Here is a 14305-nt window from a genome sequence, read left to right on the forward strand (position 1 = left end):
AGATGATCAAACATAGCAAGGACGTACTCATATCCACCTTTGCATCGGTCGAGATGGAGGAAGTCAATACACACCAATTCAAATGGCTGTGCTGTCACAATATTTGTCAAGGGGGCCCTGGTATCGTGGCATGGCTTTTTCTGTTTTAGACAAGTGCAGGCTTTGGTCATGTAGTGCTCTATGTCTGATTCCATATATGGCCAGGAGAAGTGGTCACGCACTAAAGATACTGTGTGATCAGCGCCCTGGTGTCCCATGTGATTGTGCAGTTCTTCCAACACCTTCCCTCTGTAGCTTTCCGACAAAACTAATTGCTTGCGGGGCATGGTGGTTCTGTGTAGAATGCCATCATCGTCTATTGTCAGTTTGTTCCATTCTCTGAACAGGCATTTTGTCCTTGGACTGAATGCTCTCAGCTCTCTGACTGGTGGCTTGGAACCTGACAGTCTACTCTCTAACACAGGACAGATGACGGGGTCTGATTTTTGTGCTACTCTTAACTGTTCTTTTGGTATTGGGCTGATGGACGCAGTGGCTGGCTCATTTTCAGCTGAGGCTGACATAGATACAGCTGTGAGTGACCAAGTTGCTGGGGACTCTTTCTGTACCTCAACAGCTTGTATGGCGGCAGCGATGGTGTTAGGCGGCAGTTCCTCTGAACACTCTCTCATCATGGACTCTACGTCCAGCGGCATTCTCAACAAAGCATCGGCATCACTGTTCTCTTTTCCCGGTCTGTACTTAACGGTAAAGTGGAAATCAACCAACTCCGCAGCCCACCTGGAAGTGGTCACGTTAAGTTCTGCAGTCGACAGGATGCAGGTGAGCGGGTTGTTATCACTATACACAGTGAAGGTCGGGGCATAGTACAGATAATCGCGGAACTTGTCAGTGATCGCCCACTTTAAAGCCAGGAATTCTAGCTTGCCTGCATGGAGGTGATAGTTCATTTCAGCTGCCATCAATGTGCGAGAGCCATAAGCAATAACTCTAAGCTTGCCGTCTTGTTTCTGATACAGTACCGCTCCCAAGCCTTGGTGTGATGCATCCGTGTGTACAGTGAATGGCTGAGTGAAATCAGGGACACCTAACACTGGTGGATGGAGCAGACAGTCAATCGGCTGTTCAATTACCTGTTGGTGCTGGTCTATCCACATGATCGGCTTGTTTGAGGGTACAACATGGCTCGCTTTCTTTACTCTTGTTTGTGGTTTTCAGTTGTCAGGAACTTCAGCCGGATCTGTTTTCAGAAGCTCATACAGACAGCTGGCTTTCCGTAAAAAGTCTTTGATGTACTGTCTGTAGTAGGTGAGCAAACCAAGCATTTTTCTGAGGTCTGATGTCTTTTAGTGCTCGAAGTGCTCAAACAGCTTTGAAGTCGGCTGGATCAACTCTACTGCCCTCTGCAGAAACCCTTCTGCCCAAACAGCGGACCTCAGGTTTGAATAGGTCACACTTACTTGGCTTGAGTTTGATGCCTTACTCTCTGAGGCATTGCAGCACTGTTCGTACATTATTCACATGGTCGTCGAAGGTTTTACTGAAAACCAGTGTATCATCCAGATAAGGAACGCAGATGTCATCCCAAAGCCCTTCCAAACATTCCTCCATACAACGTTGGAAGGCCACAGGGGCATTCATGAGGCCGAAAGGGATGCAAATCCACTCATAAAGCCCCGACGGGGTAACAAAAGCTGTCAGCGGTCTGCTCTCTTCTGACATGAATCCCTGATGGTAAGCTTTTCCCTGATCGAGGAGGGAAAACCAGGAGTTACCACCTAGTCGGTCCATGATGTCTCGGACACGAGGGATAGGCTGACGGTCAGGATGGGTCTTCCTGTTCAGGTCTCTGTAATCTATGTACAACCGGAGGGTGCCATCTTTTTTTTTAACGCACACAATCGGGGAGGAGTATGAGGAGTTTGACTTCCTGACCCAGCCCTGTGCTATTAGATCGTGGAGGTAATGCTTCATTTCCTGGTACAGGGGGCCTGGCACTGATAAATATGTGTGTTTGACTGGTTCGGTGTCTTCGAGCGAAATAGTCATATGCAAGTTTTCAATGCAGCCAATATCATTGTCCAACCTCGAGAAGGAATGACACTCTTCTCTAAGCATCTGTCTCACTACCGGTCTCTGATCCTCACTGAAGCAACTTAGATCTACAGGTGGGTCCCACTGTTCACTGGCACTACCTGTGGGTCTCATGCTGGTGTGGCTCACGGTGGCTAGTGTTGCAACTTTCTCAGAAATCATGGCGGGCATAATAGTTTGTACTGTGCCCCTGCAAAACAATGTCATGGCCAGTTGGGTTAGAAACATCATCTGTGGTGACTGGGAGTACACCCTTCCTGACTCTGACTAATGTGTCATAAAACTCAAGGCCATCTGCCCACTGCGGATTCAGGTCTAGCTGGAATAACACAGTCACATCCTCTTTAAAAGGCTGTGCAGCTACACAACAGTTAACTTGAATAGTACTGTGTTTTGAGACTGCAACCTCCTCTTTCTTCATTTTCACTACATACTCATCTTCTTGCTCTGCACTAACAGTCTGGATAAAAGCTCTCACCTTGTTTCCTTTGAGACCTGGGAAAGCTTTCCTCACCTTGCTGGGCTGTTTAGTCTTCTCAGTCTTAGTCAGGATGTGCTCAATAACATTGAAGCCAACGATGGGATGAGACAGGTGCCAGCCTTTCATCACAAGCACTGGAATGATCAGTTCTTCTGCTTGGTCACGTTCAGAGGCTAGCCAGAAAGTCGTTTCAATCCATCCCAAGTACGGCATTTCAGTTCCGTTTGCGGCAGTCAATGTCAAATCATCACATGAGTCAGGGATCTCCGAGACATCTCTCAGCTTTGTGGTCGGCAAGTATTTCTCTTTCTACCTTTCATCGATTATTGACACCTGAGAGCCTGTGTCCCATAAAGCTTGCCATCCAGGTAACACTGGACAATACACTGCCTGCCAACTAGCCAGGTGACTTTGTTGGGGTGGCGAACCCCAACATCTTTTCACAGGATGACCATTGTTTCCGTTTGTCATGTAAGTCTATACTGCCACAATTTGCACGTTTCTGAGACTCTTTGCTAATCACGGTTAACACCCGTCCCATGGTGGTAACCATTCCCTGTTTAACGGAGCCTATCTCGGTAGTCTGATTCCTCTAATTTTGCAGCCGGCTTGAAAATGTTCTCCACTTCCACATCGGTAGCAATGCTCCTGTCTGCTGGCAGACAAAACATCTCCGTGGAGCATGGACAGTGTGGTTAGTGTACTGATTAGGTCCATGCTGAGGCTGTATTGGAGCAGGTGCTTGTGGCTGACTGTAGCTGTTGTAATACTGCTGCAGTAAAGCAGGTGGCTGAGGATCTCTATCTGGCCTGACTGCAGGTGGGGCACAGGGCTGTTGCTGAAACCTCATCTGTTGTAGAGTCTCTTTAATCTGAGCTATCTTGGCACTGAGACCTTTTAAAGAAGCTACACCTGTCTTGAGTGCTTGTATCTCTGTTAACAGTTCAGGGGAAACCTGTGTTTTGTCTTCCTTCACCCGGCACTTAGCAGGTGGCCGATCCTCTGACTGCACTATGCTTACACTTGTTGCTGACTGTGGGGTGTTAGACTTCTTTTTGTTTCTTCTCTCGGCCTCATTAGCACAGGCGATGTTTAACCTCTCTAACAAAAGCTCATCGGAGGTCTCAGTATCGAGGAGGAGAGGCTGCATGTCTATCCTGATACTGTCATTCTGGAGCCCAGTAAGTAATGTCTGTAAGCACATGCGCTGGATCATGTCTAAGCCCTGATTCTGACTTTTGGGAAGCAAACAGCACTTTCTGCCTCAAATCTAGAACCCGCATGAGGACACTCTGAGGGGTTTCTCTGCTGTTCTTTGCTTCACAATCTAGCTGCTTGTTAAGCTCTGTGGCGCTCTTTCCTTGGAAGTGGCGTCGGAGTGTGGGGAGAGTCAGGTTGGGTCTTCCCTCCAAATAGCTGTGTAACTGTGAGCCTGGAGAAATAGCTCTAACTACCGCATCTGCTATTTCGATTTCAGGATAATCTCTGTTCAGTCTATTCTCAATCTGCTGAGCAAAGCTGGAGAATGTCAGTTTATCCTTTTGGCCTGGTTCACCTATTTGGCCAGAGATTTTGAAATCTTTGCGCCAGCATGGGCTTGGCTGCTGTGGCTGAGCACTGACGGAGGGCTGCCTGCTGACTTGTGGGCTCACGGTAGTTTGAGACCGGTACTGAGACTCATGAACAGGGGTGAGCTGCTCACTTGCCCTGGCTGGGGCTGCTGCATGACCTGTACCCTTAGTCAAGTCTGCAATTCTCTCCTTCAGTCGCCACAATTCCGACCTGCCGTTATCGTCTAACTCTGCCACTTCTTCTCTTTCAAGAAATTTCATTACGTGAGTCGCTGGTGATATGCAGGACTTTCCTTCAAACAGCAGTTCTTCGCTCACCTGATATGTCAAGAAAATCACAAACTTCGAGCAAAGTGTCTCTAGTCAGGGTATGTAGCCCTCCTACTACCGCTTCCTGTAGCTCTTCTAAGGCTGGTATGTTGACAGGACAGGAGAAACTTACTGTGCAGGAGTTGGCTCTGAACTGGATGGCCTTTAACGTCCCTGATGATCTCTGACTGGCCTCAGATGATGTGTACACCACCACCAGCTTCCAGCTCTCCTCGAACAGCAGCACCTTTTCTCATTACAGCCTGCCTGAGTTGTACTGTGGGGAGAATTCGGCCACCAGGTTGTGGACACCGGACTTCTGAAGCGCCATCTCAGCGGTGCCTCCCTGAAAAACGGGGAGAGATAATCACGACAAAGACGTGATGTGGTTTCCTCATTGAGAATTTACTCAAGTCAACAAAATATACACAAATTACAAAAAATATATCTTCACAACAAATTGGTCACAACAGAATGCATACCTTCTGTAAATTACAGCAATACATAGTATTTCCCTGAGACATCATTCACATTTTCTCTACTGTTACTGGTGCATAATATGTAGCATTAGCTCAGTAAACTCTCACAACTTAAAGTTACTAAATAAATAATACACAAACAACTGTGCAAAATGCATTTACATAGGTGTACATGTAAACTCACAAAGCAGCAAAACATGCGGTATTGGTACACAGAATGGCGGCGGCTCCACTCACACACGTGCTTTAATATATTCGGCAAACATTGCTCTTACTTAGTCGAACGTTACATAAGCACTCTCTTGGCACTTTACACATATTAGGAAGTTATCATGAACCCTTTAACACCGTAAATTACCGACAACATACCTGAAAAGCAGAGAGAAATAATCACGACAAAGACGTGATGTGGTTTCCTCATTGAGAATTTACTCAAGTGAAGAAAGTACCGCGATGTTCCCTGGGTATGTGGGTGGAGACAGAAGTACTCGACCTTTGGCTAGCAGATCAAGGCTATTCTGCAGATCACTGATAATACTATCAGGGCTTGACTTTACACAATAAAGAATGAAAGAAACAATGAAATGAATTAAATACCTGTTAGTATTTTAGCCCTTTTTAACTTGTGTTTTCACTGTTTTTAAAGAATTTTTGAACTTAACAGATCTTTAGTGTCTTATCCTTTAACTTGTCACACACTACCCCGATGTTCTCCTGCAAAATGTCTCAACACCATTTTGAATTCATTGTTCCCTCAATGATTGCAAGCTGTCCAGGCCCTGATGCAGGAAAGCAGCTCCAAACAATGATGTTCCTTCCAACATGCTTCACAGTTGGGATGAAGTTTTGGTGTTGGTGTGCAGTGTCTTTTTTTCCTCCAAACATAGCAATGTGCATTTCTGCCAAGAAGTCCTACTTTTGTCTCATTTAACCATAGAACATTGTCAGAGAAGCATTGTAGAAAATCCAGGTGATCTTTTGCAAACTTTAGATGTGCAGCAATGTGTTTTGAGAGATAATGGTTTCCTCTGTGGTGCCTTTCCATGAACACCATTCTTGTTCAGTATTTTTCTTATAGACACAGGAACAGAGACTTTAGCAAGTTCAAGAGATTTTTGCAGGTTTTTTTGTTGTTATCTTTGGATTATTTTTCACCTCCTTTGGCATTGCAGATTGTGCTCTTGGAGTGATCTTCAGAGAATGCCCTGTCCTTGGGAGAGACCATAAGACATAGGAGCAGAATTAGGCCATTCAGCCTATCGAGTCTGCTCCACCATTTCAACATGGCTGATCTTGAATCCCACTCAACCCCATACACCTGCTTTCTCTCCATAACCTTTGGTGCCCTGACCATAGGAAACTATCAATTTTCACATTAGATATAGCGACGATCTTGGCCTCCATGGCTGTCTGTGGCAGAGCATTCCACAGATTCACTACTCTCTGGCTTAAACAATTTCTCCTTACCTCTGTGCTAAAGGGTCACACATCAATTTTGAGGCTATGTCCTCTAGTTCTGGACATCCCACGACAGGAAACATCCTCTCCATATCCACCCTATCGAGTCCTTTCAATATTTGGTAGGTTTCAATGAGGTCCTCCAGCATTCTTCTAAATTCCATTGAGTACAAACACAAAGCAGCAAAATGCTCCTCATATGTTAACCCCTTCATTCCCAGAATCATCCTCATGAACTCCCTCTGGACTCTCTCCAATGACAACACATCCTTTCTGAGATATGGGGCCCAAAACTGTTGACAATACTCCAAGTGCAGCCTGACTAGTGTCTTATAAAGGCTCAGCATTATCTCCTTGTAGCTATATTCTGTTCCTCTTGAAATGTATGCCAACATTGCATTTGCCTTTTTTTTTAACCATGGACTCAATCTGTTAATTAACCTTCTGGGAATCATGCACGAGGACTCCTAAGTCCCTCTGCACTCCTTTTGTTTGAATTTTCTTCCCATTTAGATAATAGTCTGTACTTTTGTTCCATGTACCAAAATGTATTATCATATATTTCCTAACACTATATTTCATCTGTCAATTTTTGCCCATTCTTCCAATTTGTTTAAGTCCATCAATCACATTTCTTTCTCAGGACTACCTACCCCTCCACCTATCTTTGTATCATCTGCAAACTTTGCTACAAAGCCATCAATTCCATTAAGTAAATCACTGACAAACAATGTGAAAGGCAGTGGTCCCTGAGGAACAGCACTAGTCACCAGCAGCCAACCAGAGAAGGCCCCTTTTATTCCCATTCACTGACATCTGCCTGCAGCCATTCCTCTATCCATGTCAGTATCTTTCCTGTAATGCCATGGGTTTTTATCTTGTTAAGCAGCCTCAAGTGCACACTTTATCAAATGTCTTCTGAAAATCGAAGCAAATGACATCCACCGTCTCTCGTTTGTCCACCCTGCCGGTTACTTCCTTGAAGAATTCTAAGAGATTTGTCAGGCAAGACTTCCATGCTGACTTTGACTTATTTTGTCACTAGCCTCCAAGTACCCTGAAACCTCATCCTCAGTAATGGACTCCAACACTTTCCCAACCACTGGGGTTAGGCTAACTGGCCTATAATTTCTTTTCTTTTGCCCTCCTCCCTTCTTGAAGAATGAGTGACATTAGCAATTTTCCAGTCCTCCAGAACCATGTGATTCTTGAAAGATCATAAACAATGCATCTGCAACCTCTTTCAGAACTCTGGGATGTAGTTCATCTGGTCCAGGTGACCTTTCAGTTTGCCTAGCACTTTTTTGTGTGTAATAGCAATGGCACTCACTCCTGCTTCCTGACACTCACAGACCTCTGGCACACTGCTAGTGTCTTCCACAGTGAAGACAGATGCAAAGTACCCATTAAGTTCATCTGTCATTTCTTTGTCTCCCTTTACTACCTCACCAACATCATTTTCCAGTGGTCCAATATTAACTCTCACCTCCCTTTTACTCTTGATACAACTGAAAACACTTATATTTGTATCTTATATTATTGGCTAGTTTGCCCTCATTTCATCTTTTCCTTTCTTGTAGCTTTTTTTGTTACCTTTCATTGGATTTTAAAAACTTCTCAAGCGTCCAACTTCCCACTCACTTTTTCTACCTTATCTGCCCTTTCCTTGGCTTTTATGCAGTCCTTAACTTCCCTTGTCAGCCAAGGTTGCCTACCCCTGCCATTTGAGAACATCTTCTGTGGGACATATCTATTCTGAACCTTATGAACTATTCCCAGAAACTTCAGCCACCTCTGCTCTGCCATCATCCCTGCCAGTAACCTCGCTGGTGGCACAATGGCATCCCGAGGCTCCCGAGTTTGAATCCGAGTCAGGCCACCATTTCCCATCCATGCCGGGTTGAGTGTTGAGCCAGTCATTTGGCCTCGTAAAAAATACAAAGGTCGAGTCAGGAACGTTCATATCATGACCCAGTTAAACCGAAAGGACACCAATCCTGACACCACATGCCAGCCAAGAATGGCTGACTGTCTGGTGCAACACGCTAAAAAAAACCTCCTCCAGTCCACCTGGACAAGCCCCTCTCTCATGCCTCTGTAATTCCCTTTATTCCATTGCGATGCTGATACATGTGACCTATGCTTCTCCCTCTCAAATTGCAGTACGAATTCAATAATTTTATGATCACTGTCTTCTAAGGGTTCCTTTACATGAAGCTCCCTAATAAAATCTGGATTTTTACACAATACCCAATATAAAATAGCCTTTCCTTGAGTAGACTCAAGCACAAGCTGCTCTGAAAAGCCATCTTGTAGGCATTCAACAAATACCTTCTCTTGTGATCTGATACCAACCTGTTTTTCCCAATCCCCTTGCATATTATTAAAGTCCCCCGCTACAATTGTGTCATTACCCTTATTACATGCCTTTTCTAGCTCCCATTTCAATCTCAACCCCACATCTTGGCTATCATTTGGAGGCCTATATGTGATTTCCGTAATGGTTTTCCTATCCTTGCAGTTTCTTAACTCCACACGCAAAGATTCAACATTCGCTGACCTTATGTCACCTCTTTCTTACCAACAGTCACACTACTGCCTATGCCTTCCTGCCTGTCCTTTCAATACAAAGTATATCCTTTGACCTTCTTTCAGCCATGACTCAGTGATGCCCACAGCATCATACCAACCAATCTCTAATTATGCCATGAGCTCACCCAACTTTATTGTGAACACTACGTGCATCTAAATACAGCACCTTCAGTCTTGTATTCTTCACCCTTGAACTTTGCCTCTGTTGTACAATTTAACTCAATGCACTGTCTGCATTTGTACCCAATCTTTGGCTTGTCCTTCCTTACATTCTTATTACACCCATTTGTAAACCTACTGGCTCATCCTCAGCTCTACCATACTGGTTCCCAGCCCTCTGCAATTTAGTTTAAACCACTCCCAACAGCTTTAGCAAACCTGCAAGGATATTGTCCCCCTCATATTCACATGCAACCCGTCCCTTTTGTACAGGAACCACCTGCCCCAGAAGAGGTTCCAAGTATTTAGAAATATGAATCCCTGCCCCCTGCTCCAATTCTTCAGCCACACCTCTATCTGCCACCTCATTCTATTCATATCCGCACAGTCGCATGGACAGGCAGCAATCACAAGATTATTACAATTGATGTCCTGTTTCTCAACCTCCTTCCTAACTCCCTGTATTCTTTTTTCAGGACCTTCTCTCTTTTTCTATCTATGTTGTTGGTACCAATATGTACCAGGACTTCTGGCTGCTCACCCTCCCTTTTCAGGATATTGTGGAAACATTACAGACCCCGGCACCACGTTTTTGTAGAAGGCATTATCCCAGAGGTTCATATATTTTTTCCAACAAGTGCATGTAATACTCCTCAGCTTTTTATCTCCAGTCCTGCTGAAGAGTTTTGGCCCAAAATGTCAACTGTACTTTTTTCCATAGGTGTTGCCTGGCCAGCTGAGTTCCTCCAGCATTTTATGTGTGTTTCATGTAATATTGCATCACTTTTCCCAATAAATAAATGAACAAGTATAATGTTTTTGTGTTATTTTTTTAATTGAGTTATCTTGTTTTACCTTGTTTATTTTCTTTATCTTGTTTTAGGACTTATGTGAAGATCTCATCACATCTTAGGTCATACTTTTGCAGAAATAGAGAAAACTCTGAAGGGTTCACAGACTTTCTAGCATCACTGAATATAGGAGAAAAGGGCTGGATTGTGGGAGGGATAGGGTAAATAGATTTTAGAGTAGAGTAAGTGTTTGGCACAAAATCATGGGCTGAAGGGCCTGTACTGTGCTGTACTGTTCTATGTTCTATGTTCCATGCCCAGTGAACCATTTGCTAGCTTTTCTGCCTAACTAATTTGTCCTAGCTCCTCTGAACCCTGCCCTCTACACTCAGTGTGGTCCACCTCTCATTCTATGTTTTTCTTGCAGCATGTTCAAGCAATTATTTCGCTAACTGTATGCCAACTTTCACATCAGTTGTTTTGCCTGCTCTGTGGTTCCTAGAATTAAATCAAGCTACAATTGCCTCCTCCTTGCTCTGAGCGTAAACTAGGCGAGAAAACAGCCCGGGGTGCACATGTTCCCTAATTTAATTATATCCATCACCTTTACTCCAGTGAGTTTTCTTTCGTTACCCTACTGCACTCCTGAATTGCTTTCAGATGCTTATGCATCTCCCAATCTACCACGAAGTCTGACTGGGAATCCAGAAATGCCCTTGGGCGTCCCATTGCAAATCAAATCTGCACCACAGCAATTATTGCAAAGCTACACTATCAGAATCTGAATCAGGTTTATTAACACTGATGTGAGATTTGTTGCTTTACAGCAGCAGTATAGCGCAAGATGTAAAAATTACTGGAAGTTATAAAATAAATCTCTGAGAGCCAGAACTCCTGTCAGTGGAAAACAAAGGAATGTAAGGTTTTGTGCTTCGTGGAGACCTGGCTGATGGAGGCGATACCGGATCACGCTATCAAACCCTCGGAGTTCTTCCTGTTCCAGGCAGACAGGTCGAAAATCCTCACTGGGAGGAGTAAAGGAGGAGGGGTACGCTTCATGGTCAACAATGCTTGGTGCAGCCCCCGCTATGTGCATGCACTCAAATCCTTTTTGTTTCCTGGATTTGGAATACCTGGTGCTGCCGTGCAGGCCCCTCTGGCTGCCTAGGGAGTTCACGTCTGTGTATATTCTGCCACAAGCTGATACTGAGCTGGCTCTCAAGGAACTGTACGAGACCATCAGCACTCTGGAGACTGCACACCCAAAGGCTGCCTTCATCATTGCCGGTGACTTTAACGAAGCTTTGAAAAATAGAGGGCTATGGTTAGATTCTAAGGTAAGGACATGTTTGGCAGAGCTTTGTGGGCCAAAGGGCCTGGATTGTGCTGTAGGTTTTCTGTGTTTCTAATGTTACAAACCCTGTGACTGGGTCACTTACCAGCAAAGATGGAGAGGTCCGTTGAAGTCTGATGGTACTTTTAACAGTATTTATTAGTAAAAATACACAAAAATAATACCAATGCAAATATACAGATAATATACATCGTCAATACTAAATCTAAAAGTGTGGGTATAATAATAATCAATAAGAAATAAGCTCTATGGTTGTCTAGAGGATCATGTATAGTCCGATGGAAATATAAAAGTCACTCAGATCATGCAGGCTGCAGCCTTTGGGGACCGCTGGGTTTACAATGGTTGGAGAGAGAGAGAGAGAGATTTTGAGAAACTTGCCGGCTTTCCTTTTATGATTTCGATCTGTCAGAGTCTCGTTGGTGTGGCCGTTCACTCGTGGCCTCTCCTTTAGCTAAGCTGTTTTTCCGTGGTGAGGCCGCCAATCCCAGGCAAGGGAAGGACGTACACGAGCCCCCACCGGCTGTCGCTATTAAACGCTGTCACGGGATTTCTAGCATTTCTCCTGGTGCATCTAAAGGGGTTGTTCCCTAGACCCTCTTTTATCCTTACTCACGGGGTCTCAGATGTCAGTCAGGTTGGGATGATGCAATCCCTCAACCAGCCCACTCTGGTCATCCCCTGAGGGGCTTCAATGAATAGTACAGTACTCAATACACAATTCCGTCTCCAAGAGACAATAGCCGTTATCAGTGGCTTTGTTTCGCTGAGGCCAGGACACATTCCAAACCTTGTGGATTCTCTCTCATTTCCTGGGCCCCAGACCCAAATTAATAGCGATCCTGCGATTCTCAAAAAGGAGGGGGCGACTTTGTACCCTTGGCCCCTCAGAGTTGTGGCACATTCGTAACACTAAATACTGCAAAAGCGTTTGTGGATCATTCAGAAATCTGATGGTGATGGGGAAGAAGCTGTTTCTCAAGCATTGAGTGTGGGTTTTCAGACTTCTTTACTTCCTCCCAAAGGTGGTAACAAGAAGAGAGCATGTTTCAGTTGGTGAGGGCCTTAACATTGAATGTTACTTTCTTGAAGCACTGTCATAAGTCTGTAAAACCATAAGAAATAGGAGCAGAATTGGACCCTGCTCAGCCCATCCTCTTAAGCATGTCCTTGACAGTGAGTACATTTGTGTCTGAGATGGAGATGGCTGAGCCTACACCCTTCTACAGCCTCTTCTATTCCTGTGCATGGGAGCCCCCATACCAGGCAGCTAGAATGCTCTCCACTGTACATTTCACAAGAGCCGTTGATGAAATATCAAATCTCTTCAAACTCCAAAAGAAGTAGAGCCACTGGTGTGCCTTCTTTACGATTGCATCAATGTGTTGAGCCCAGGACAGACCCTCTGAAAGATTTTATGGATGTCCAATGAGAATTCAAATGGGGCTACAACTATCCAAAAGGAAATCCATATGAGGTGTCAACTGAGAATACATGCTCAGCTAGGAATTTGCGGAGCTCTGGCAGTGTCCCACTGTAATTGAACATTAAACCTCTGGGTAGAACATAGAACACAGAACAGTACAGCACAGTACTGGCCCTTTAGGCTACAAAGTTTTGTGGAACATTTAACCTACTTCAAGATTAATCTAACCCTCCCCTTCCACATACTGTAACCATCCAGTTTTTTTCATCCACGTGCCTATCTAAGAGTCCCTTAAATATAGCACTACCCCTAACAGTGCATTCCAAATACCTACCATTCACTGACATTCCTTCTATAATTTCCTCCCTGAATCTTATGATCTTTGTATTAGACACTTTAGTCCTGGGAAAAGGTCTCTAGTCGTCCACTCAGTTTATGCCTTATCATCTTGCACACCTTTATCAAGTCGCTTCTCATCCTTCTTCTCTCCAAAGAGAAAAGCCTTAGCTTGCTCAACCTATCTCCATAACACATGCTCTCTAATCCAGGCAGCATCCCAGTAAATCTCCTCTGCACACTCTCTAACATCCTCATCCACATCCTTCCTATAATGAGTTGAACAGAATATGGTCTAACCAGGGTGTTTTCCGGGTGCTTCGGTTTTCTCCCACAATCCAAAGATGTACTGGTTAATAGGTTAATTGGTCATTGTAAATTGACCTATGATTAGGCTAGGGTTAAATAAGTGGGTTGCTGGGCAGTGCAGCTCATTGGGCAGGAAAGGTCTGTTCCATGCTGTACCACTAAATAAAATAAATAAATAAATAAATAACTATATTGGAGTGCACAAGTGTATTGAAGAAACCTATTTGTAGAGTTTGCTGGGGTTCTTTTATGGCAATGCATATTGTTATATTATTTGTATATAACAGTATATATACTGCTCTGACTCATGATTGGGGTTCATGTAGGAAACCCCCTCCTTTATTCTCTGTACACCCATAGCTGTGTCACCACCCACAGCTCCAAACTGTTAATCAAATTTGCAGATGATACTACATTGACTGGCCTTATCTCAAATACTAAAGAGGCAGCCTACAGAGAAGAAGTCATCACTCTACCACAGTGGTGTCAGGAAAACAACCTCTCCCTCAATGTCGTAAAAACAAAGGAGCTGGTTGTGGACTACAGGAGAAATGGAGACAGGCCTACCTGTTGAAATCAACGGATCTGGGGACTGAGAGGGTGAACAGCTTTATGTTTCTCAGTATACAAATCACCAAGTATTTACTTATTAGCTGGGTGGTGGAAAAATCACAAAAGCACCTCTTTCACCTCAGACTGTTGAAGTTCGGCATGAGTCCCCAAATCCTAAGGACTTTCTGCAGGGGCAAAATTGAGAGCATCCTGACTGGCTGCATCACTGCCTGGTATGGAAACTGTACCCCTCTTAATTGCAGGACTCTGCAGAGAGGGGTGCAGACAGGCCAGCACATCTGTGGGTGTGAACTTCCCATTATTCAAGACATTTACAGCAACAGGTGAGTAAAAAGAGCTCCAAGGATCACTGGGGACTGGAGTCACCCCAACC

The sequence above is a fragment of the Hypanus sabinus genome, chromosome 10, assembly GCF_030144855.1.
Source record: "Hypanus sabinus isolate sHypSab1 chromosome 10, sHypSab1.hap1, whole genome shotgun sequence".
In the NCBI taxonomy this organism is placed as follows: domain Eukaryota; kingdom Metazoa; phylum Chordata; class Chondrichthyes; order Myliobatiformes; family Dasyatidae; genus Hypanus; species Hypanus sabinus.